Source organism: Panthera leo, chromosome B4, assembly GCF_018350215.1.
Source record: "Panthera leo isolate Ple1 chromosome B4, P.leo_Ple1_pat1.1, whole genome shotgun sequence".
In the NCBI taxonomy this organism is placed as follows: Eukaryota; Metazoa; Chordata; class Mammalia; order Carnivora; family Felidae; genus Panthera; species Panthera leo.
Genome location: NC_056685.1, coordinates 101,135,442 through 101,144,850, shown reverse-complemented (window position 1 = coordinate 101,144,850; position 9,409 = coordinate 101,135,442). Strand labels below are relative to the sequence as shown.

Sequence of the window (9,409 nt, the reverse complement as noted above, 5' to 3'; positions counted from 1 at the left end):
CAATTATGTCTGTCCTAATTTTTCATTGGTCACCTCTAGGCCTGTGCCTAGCTAAGTGGGCTTGAGGGTGGGGGTCACCACTCACCAGCTCCCAGCTAGAAGAAAGAGAAGGCCTTGGCCCAGCCTTCCTGGGTCAGGGTTTGAAGGGGCAGATCTAGCCTTTCCTGGGTCAGCAGCGGTATCCACATAGGGGCAGAGGTGGGGGCCTAGAGCCCAAGCTCTCCACCTGTCAGCCTAGCTGTGTTTGGAGAAGTATTACTAGCTGTTGACCACGTCGTGATTGATTGTGGTGCTGCCTGGCTTCTATCCAGTGGGACAGATTTCCCTATGGTCACCTGAGTACTGAAAGGTCCAGGCCAGTCCCAGAACTTTGTCCATGGAACCCCACAGGCAAATCATTGACAGTGATCTGGCCAAGGGCACCCTTGCTGGGGATAATAAAGAGGGCTGGTAGGCAATGCCCTCATCTTCCTTCTGTATGCCATAATCTTGGGGTAAGCTTATGGTTATATCTGCCGGCAGAGGCATGTTCAAGAGGCCCAAACCTCCTTCCTTCTCTGAAATGTTTATCCAAGACAGATGGGTGAATTCAGTAGACAGAGACCCCCAGCACCTCCCAGCCCAGCTCGGAGAAGTCCTCAGCATGCTCTCTGAAAATGACAATCTCCACGATGCAAACAGACAGAAAGAGGACCAATCCCTCTGTAGTTGGAAAGCTTTACCTCCTTGAAGGCGCCATCCACCAAAGAGGTGGTTGGAAGTTTGCAGTGGGATTTTGGATATGCGTGTTGCCAGAGACCTTGACTGAATGCTGTGTGTGCAAGGGCGGGATGTGTGGACCGGCAGACACATGAACACGTATTAAAGGGGCCCATTATACTTCAATTAAAAAAAAATTAAAAAGGAAATAAATGCTTCCTGGCCTATAAGTCATTCTCTTGTTAGTACTGTGTATCTATTAACACAAGCCACTCTTTTATGTTTTCATGCCTTTTTTTATTTTTTTAGTAAGGAACACATGGATCTTGAGTCATTCTTAGGAAACTCTCCCTAACTCCTCTACTTAATGCCTAATGGCTCATAAGTAATATCTATAATAATTATTTTAGAAATTATGTCCACAGTTACTATGATTTTAAATGTTCTGTTTTCTAGATACCTCTGAGTAAAAGCTTTCACAATTATTGTCTGATTTTCGTGGGTAGAATACAGCTGACATTTGTTTTAACTAATTCTCCACAGCTGACCTCTTTTGCACTAGAGAACTTAACAAGGAAAGACTTAGTGTTTCAATTAAACTCTGTTATGCCTTATCGCTCTTTGACTATCAAGAACACAGAATTTCTACTGTTGCCTTTACCCAGGGATACCTCTCTTCAGTACTTCCATTTTACTCATTGTTTTGTTTGCTTGTTTTAGGATGAATGGTTTATGTGTCTGTCTCCCTCAAGAAAGGGATTGACCCTTACTTACCTCAGTACCATTTGTGCCTATTCCAGTGCCTAAAACTTAGTAGGTCCCCCAGCATGCAAATTAACATAAGAGCGACTGAATACATAGATGAGGTAATTTTCACCATATAGCCTGCCTCTCAAACTTACAGAGTGAAGTTCTATTTTGACAATAATAGTTTCTGACTGAAAAAAAAAATCCAAATTATTTTATGTAGAAGCGAAAAACTTCAATTATCACCAAGTAAGATGGAAAATGACCATCATTTATAAATCTATCATGCAAGGCATGTTGGGGTCAAGATGGTAAAATCAAGGAAATCTACACAGTTGTCATGTGTCTCCACCAGCACACGAAGACGCAACTCTAATCGCAAAGAATACAGGCTACCACACCGTGCAAGATATTAAGCATCCTAGGTATACCCTGGACCTCACACCCAGGGTTTCTGGTTAGATGGAAAATAAAATCCTAACAGGCATTACTGGGATTAAATTATTATTGTGGTCAGTTTTAAAGGCTGTCAAAGTTCCTGTCCCAGGTTCACCTTTAGTACATCAGGGTTTGTGTTCATGTTGGCAACAGATCTCAACTTCAACCTTAGGAAGGAGAAAAACAAAAGAGGGAAGAAAGAGCATCACTGAATACTATTTTATAGGAATTCCACTGAATGCTTGCATATACATTATTCATTTATTCAATACATGTTTAATGAGTGTGTAGTTGTGCTATGCATCATTTTATGTGCAAGGAAGAAATAAAGGAGAGTGTGAAGTCCAGTGAAGGAGATGTAGAATTATGTCTAAAATAATAAAGATGGTGTAGGTACAACTTGTTCTATGAGAATACACAAGAACTCCCAACCTGGACATGAGGGTTTTAGGAAAGCTTCCAGTGAAAGGAAGCAAATTCTAAGCTGAGAACTGGAAGGTGAATGAGAGCCAGAAGAACATTTCCAAAGAAACAAAAACATGGGCAGCTCAATTTATTTCTTTTATAAGTCATGTTGTGCAGTTTGGACTGGAGAATTTGAGGACCACTGTTGATTTTCATTTGTCATTTTGACATTGCCTTATATGAACATTCTTCCTTTTGGTAGAATTCCCAAAAGGAAGGCATAGAGATATTCCCTCCTCCAAACCCTGGAAAGTTAGGGTCCTATGAGGGGTTGAACTCAGTCAATCAGAGAAGAATGTGCCTGTAAGATAGTCTTAGCCACAGCTGGTTGCTCTTATTTGCAACAAATTTCCTGACAATTCAGCCTTTAAAGGATTATAAGCAGAAAAGTAGCAGAGATTTGCAGTTTAGGACAATCTGTCTAGTTGTGCCGTTTGTAACATGAAGGAGGGTGGCCAGTCAAGGAGTCTAGTTCTGGGGGCCTGTGATCACCCAAACTAGAGATGTTGTTGGCCACCCATAGTGGTGTCACTGGGCAAGGAGAACAGCCAGTGGCCTTGAGGGACATTGACGGAGAATTTTGATGGAGAACTTACAGATATGGAGTTAGGGAGGAAGAAAAATGGTGGCTTTCTTCTTTCCCATGGAAAACATTTACTGACCAACTTCTGAATGTACATTATGGTATAGAGGCAACTATGTGGAAACTATAACAAAGATTGCTAAGGGAAAAAAAAATAGAGGAAAGCTAAAGGACATAACAGAAAAGAAATAATAGAGGTCCAAGAGTTAGGATTTAAATAAACAAAACTTTTTCCAAGTGCCATAAACAGTAAGAAATTTTTTTGCCTCACTTATCTGAAAGCTCAGAGATAGAATTGTTGATTTAATTTAATAGCTGAATCTAAATCTCCCTGATATTTGCTTGACTATTTCATCCTGTTTCAGTGCCTTTTCTGATTGGGATGATATGAATAGGATTAGAGCAGTTTGGAACCACAAATCTGCCCAAAAATGCTCAGAAGAAACAAGTCACCTCTTTGTGTATCTATCTCTTGAGGGAAAGCCCATATTTTCCAAGGGGTCCAGAAAACCTCTCCCCCTTTGCCATGGTCACATATTAGGGCAGGTGCCCATTCCTGAAATAATTACTATGGCTACAAAATTACATGCATGATAGGCTTAGGCATGGGTTCCAGTAACAACATTGATTACGGAAAAAATAAAATATATATATGTGTGTGTGTGTGTGTGTATATATATATATATATATATATATATATATATATATATATATATAATAGTAATAAAAAAAGAGGGTACAAATAAACAGTATTAGCAATTTCAAGAAACAAAATGGTAATAGTCCATTAGAGATTATTGTTCTATCACAAGATAATATTACAAATAACTTTATGTGAACATATTGGAACAGATAGCTGAAATAGGCAATTTTGTATAAAAATAAGTTACTAAAATTGATTTAATAAGTCAAAAAGTGGACTAGACCAGCAGCCATGAATAAACTGAACTGGTTGGAAAAAAAAAAAAATAAACTAAAAACCTTTCTCTAAAATAGGCAATAGATCCAGAACATTGTACCTGTCAGTTTTGCCAGATATTAAAGTTATTAGTAATCCTTATACTACCAAATTATTTTAGAAACAAAAAATTATGGAAAAATACCTTACCCATTTTATGAATCTAAAATAGAATACATGGGAATTAGGCAAGAGTATAATAGTTAAATCTAACCTTTCAAAATACATGAAGAAATCAAAAGAAAATATAGAAACCAAAGTCAACTCAGTGTGGAATTTAAAAGAACTCAAAAATACCATGAATGTTTATTCCAGGAATGCAAGGTTGGTACATTAAAAAAAAAAAAAAAAAAAAAAGCAGTTCAATATAAAATATGGCTCTGTTAAACTGATAGATCATATGATGGAGAAAAATAGGTGCAGAAAAAAAATCATTTAGAAAATTCAGCACCCATTTATTTAAAAAGCAATTTAGGAGTAGAAGGGCACATCTTTACCTAATAAAGTACTATGAAAAATCTTTAGGAATATTATCCCTACAAGTAAAATGTAAGAGTCATTCCTACTAATGTCAGAAATAAAACAAGTGTTTTATCATCATTCAATTATTGAACTTTGCATGGGATGTCCTGGCCAATATTTAATTCAAGAAAAATAAATATGAAGCATACAAATTTAAAAAGGAGTTACAGAACAGTCATTTATATAGAACATCTAAGACAATCTTAGACAATCTTAGACAATCTGAGTTTAGTAAGTTTGCTGGATATAATATCAACATACCAAAATCATTAGAATTCTTATAAATAAGCAATGACAAATTAGTAAGTGCTATACTAGACATGAACATTCACAGTAGCAAAGAAATTTCTATTTACCTTCGGTACCTATTAGGAGTAAGTTTAACAAAAATTGTGTGAGATAAAGAAAAAAATATATTAAAGTATACAAAAGATGAATAAGTGGATAGAAATCAGATTCATATTTATACAGAAAGCAGAACATGTCCATATTGGTCAATTTTGTGTAGTGGGCATACTGGTTTATGTTATATTACTTATTGTACCTGGCTGTATTTTTTTTTAACTTTTCAAAACATAAACAAATCAATAAAAGGAGCTTCATGTTTCTGAAGAGAAAAATATATTCTACTACATGACTCAACAACATAAATTTTCTACTAAAAATTTTCATAAATACAAGTTGGACACAAGTATTTCATTCCCAGAACCAAGCAGAAATGTTTCGTAGAGTATATGCCCAAAAATATTTGCTTTTGGAAGCCAGAAAATATGAAAGTCTATTTAAAAGCAAGTAGAAAAATATTACTATAGGATTAAAATCTTAAGTAAAAACTACCAAAGCGATTTTCTGTCCCTTTTATTAAAATGACATGTCAATATAGACTCTCAAGTATATGATAAAATTGTGATATTTTTTAACCAATCAGAAAGCAATCAAATAAGCTAATGTGACTGAAAAGTGCTTATGAAGTTAAGCGACGTAAGTTTTGAGAAAAATAATATTTTTCAAGTTTTCCCAATGTATTTTTTAACAATCTCTATTTTTTCATAAATATTGCATTCATTTCTGCTAAGACACAGAACCATATATATCTTCTGCCTGAAAGTTGCATTAACACCTTTCAGCATACATAAAACAAGATTATTTTTCCAGAGAATTAGTGACGGATTTTTTTTCTTATCCTAGTTCCAAATTTTATTAGGTATTTGACACTTTTAGATGACTTAAATTACTTTCAATGAGCTCAAGATATAGTTTTATCACATTGCTTCCTTGAAGGAGAGAAAACTGCATACTTGTTTTATCTTCTCTCCAAGACCAGACTAAACCAAAATGGGAATAAGCACAATATTTTAAACCAAAAAAAGTATATTTGGGGGTCAAATATTGGCCTGTATGGGAACCTTGAATGTAGTTATTATCCTTATAAAAGCTAGGCGCTTGGAGAATCATTGGTGGTTAAATACAGGATCCAGACAGCTTCATGGCAATGAACTATAAATCCTGAATATATTCCTGACTAAATATGCACCGCTGTTGTCTCAACTATTAAAATTATACACATGATTAAAATCCAATTTAAATTGTATTGTTCCTAAATATTTTCTCAATTGATTAGAATTAGATATGATCTCTGCCTGAAAGCTGATTTTGGGGTTTATGTGAATCATGCTTAGAATTGTACTCTGCTAGAGTTGGAGAGGAACACTCAGATCATCTGGGTCAAGCCTCTTTTCAATGTATGAATGATTTCCTTATATAACAATGCTGCCAAACAGGCCAGCTTCTGCTTTAACACTGCTAAGTACTTACAAACTTCAGTAGATACTTTACATGGTCAATCTAATACCCAATATCACTACCTTTCTTTCTCTCTACTCACCCAAACCAGAAAGCCAAGTGTCATAAAAACAAACCCAGGCTTAGATAAGAAGAGACTTTATTTAGAAGAAAGACTATTCCATTAGAAAAAGCTCCCTGATCTCAGAAATCTAGAAGCATTTCAAAATCAAAAAGAGAAAAGCTTTTCTTATAGAAGGTAGTAAGGAAGGAAGGAAGGAAGGAAGGAAGGAAGGAAGGAAGGAAGGAAGGAAGAAAGGAAGGAAGGAAGGAAGGAAGTAGGGAAGAAGTTGGCAGTAAGGAAGTAAGGAAGTTGTTGGCAAAAGGAGGGAGATTGCCTATTTTGTGCAGTTTGACAGAGTACCTGTCTTGCTGTGGTCAGCTACTTTGCCGCCTAAGCGGATAGGGGGAGTGTGTTCAGCATTTTAGTGCTTGTTTAGGGGTCGAACTGATGTTCAGGGCCCTGTGGAGAAGACAGAAGCCAGACTAAAGTTTGGTCAAAGCAAAGCAGAGACGTAATAATGGTCAACTTGTGAGCACTAGGTGAGAAGCAGTAACGTGTATCTGGAAGATAGTTATGTCATATTGTCTTGGCTCTTGAGATGCAAGAAGATAATTTCTGCTTTTGTTTTCTGGATGAAAAGGAATCCACATGGCGGGCAAACACCTTCTGTAGTCGTGATGCCTGGAAGTAGAACAGCAATCTGAGGAATATGAGGAAGAAAGCTACAAATGAGGGATGAGAAACAGAAGGACCCAGATCACTCAGCATCATTGAGTTAGCATAAATGTCTACACTGAGACGTCTTTTTGCAAAAAATAAATAAAATAAAACGTTGTTAGGTTAAGTAGCGGTAGTCCAATTTCTGTTACTTGCAACCAAACAAAATCTTAGCTGGTAGGAAAAACATTTAATCATCTACTCTAAATTTTTTTTGCCAAAAATCAACATTAATTTATTCTTCTTTAAGATACCTAAAACCTCTACTGTACTATTCTTGAAAAAGTTTTCACACGTACAAATCTCCAGTCCTGTGGATTTTCAATGATTTTTCATAATTATTTTCAAAAATGAAATGAAAGTAAATATATGTATATTTTACAAGAAACCAAATGTTAATGTTAGTGTATATGTATATGCATATATATGTTTTCAATCTGCCAATTCCTTTTATATGATAAATACTCCACAAATATTTTTGACTAATTTCACAAAATTTCTAAACCTGACAAATTATAAACATTGAGAGGACTTGGAAAGCTTTCTCAGTTTTCGTGTAATTTCAAAACATTACCACTGTGCTAATAGCTACATGACAAGCATTAACTAAAACTAAATATGGATATCTTTCTGAAAGTCTTTTTTAAAGTTAATTGAATTATTTCAATTGCATTAGAGAAGTACAATATTTAAAGAATTCCTGTGGTGAAACCTTTTACAAATGTAATGTCTCCCTTACCCATAATTTATCTGCTGGATTTTTCTATTACTCTAGGCAAAACTTTGGAAGACACTAATGTTCGTTATGGTCTGTTATATAAGAATTAACCCAGACATCAGCAAACAATTTGAATAGTTGCCAGGGAGACAGGAGAAGCAAAGAGTAGCTCAGACAAAAACAAACAAACAAACAAAACTCTTCCAACCAAGAATAAGAATTCTACTAAATGAGTTGATTTACATCTGGAAGCAGCTTGATTCTACTGACCAGCTTTGCTGCAGGTTGGTCTAGGTGCCACTTTTTGGTCTATGTAATCTTCATCTCCTAAGTAAATCTGCATGTCTCTTGGTTTATTAAGCCCCTCATTGTATCTATGAAGTTTCAAACTTTAAAGTTCACAAATTCCCTTCTATCAGATACATGTGCCTTTGTGGTTGATCAGACAGAGTTCTGGCAGGTAGAAGATCTGATTGAAGTCTTGAGGCTGCCTAAGAGGGAGTCCTCTAGGATCCATATAGTATTATAGGAGAACTAGAAAGCAAAGACCAAGGGGCGCCTGAGTGACTCAGTCGGTTAAGTGTCCGCCTTCAGCTCAGGCCATGATCTCATGGTTCATGAGTTTGAGCCCCGCGTCGGGCTCTGTGCTGACAGCTCAGAACCTGGAGCCTGCTTCGGATTCTGTGTCTCATTCTCTCTCTTCCCTCCCCCACTTGTGCTCTGTCTCTCTCTGTCTCTCAAAAATAAATAAAAATGTAAAAAAAAAATTTAAAAAGAAAGCAAAGACCAATAAAATAAGTAAGTCACAGGGATGAAAATGACAGCAAAAGGAATATAGTCAATAATATTGTAATAACCTTGTATGGTGACAGATGGTAACTGTACTTATCATGGTGAGCATTTTGTGCTGTACATAATTGTCAAATCACTATGTTGTACACCTGAAACTAATAATATATGTCAACTGCACTTCAATTAAAAAAAAAAAAAGATGCTCTCTACCCCACATCAGGCCATCTTATTTGTTTTGGCCAATGTAAGTGAAACTGACACATGGCATTTTTGAGCAAAATATTAAGATCCTTCATGAGGCTCTGCCATTTCTCATTTCCGTTGTTTTTTACTGTCAAATGAGCTTCATGTACTAAGATGTTAAAGTCTGTTGTTCCAACTTTGTCCTGGATTGAAGATGTGAAATAGAGTCACAGCCGAAGTGAAGGCAACATGTCATGTGATTTTAAAAATTATTTATTGTTGTAAGCCTTTGAGATTTGGAGGCTCCTTGTTATCAATCTATGCCAAGCTGACTAATGGAGCATTATTCTAAAATGGTAGGAATAAAAGAATGTCTAAAAAAATGAAGCAAAGACCAGATAATATATCCTATCACTGTCATAGTTAAACAATTTCCCTCAGGGAAGATAAACATCAAAATAAGTTTTAAATGTGTCTCTCCATAGACTTATTGAATGCTCAATGAGGAAAAAAATTAATCCAAAGAGGGATGCTATGTTACCATGTATCAAAAAATTATCTCCTTCAAACATAATGAATGACTGCAAAAGGTTAACAGTGTCCATTATAGGTATTTAAAATACATTATAAAGGGTTTATAGTTAGGAATTCAATTATTCATAAGTAAATGCATACTTCTATATTTTATGTTTCCAAACACAAAATTCAGTATATTTTAGTTCTTTTAAAACATTTTCTTGG

General features: G+C 35.6%; 1 pseudogene; it reads right to left on the bottom strand.

The window, feature by feature from the left end:
- Nucleotides 1-234: 234 nt before the first annotated feature.
- The window catches only part of LOC122225441, a 31,341-nt pseudogene continuing 22,166 nt past the window's right edge, over nt 235-9,409 (bottom strand).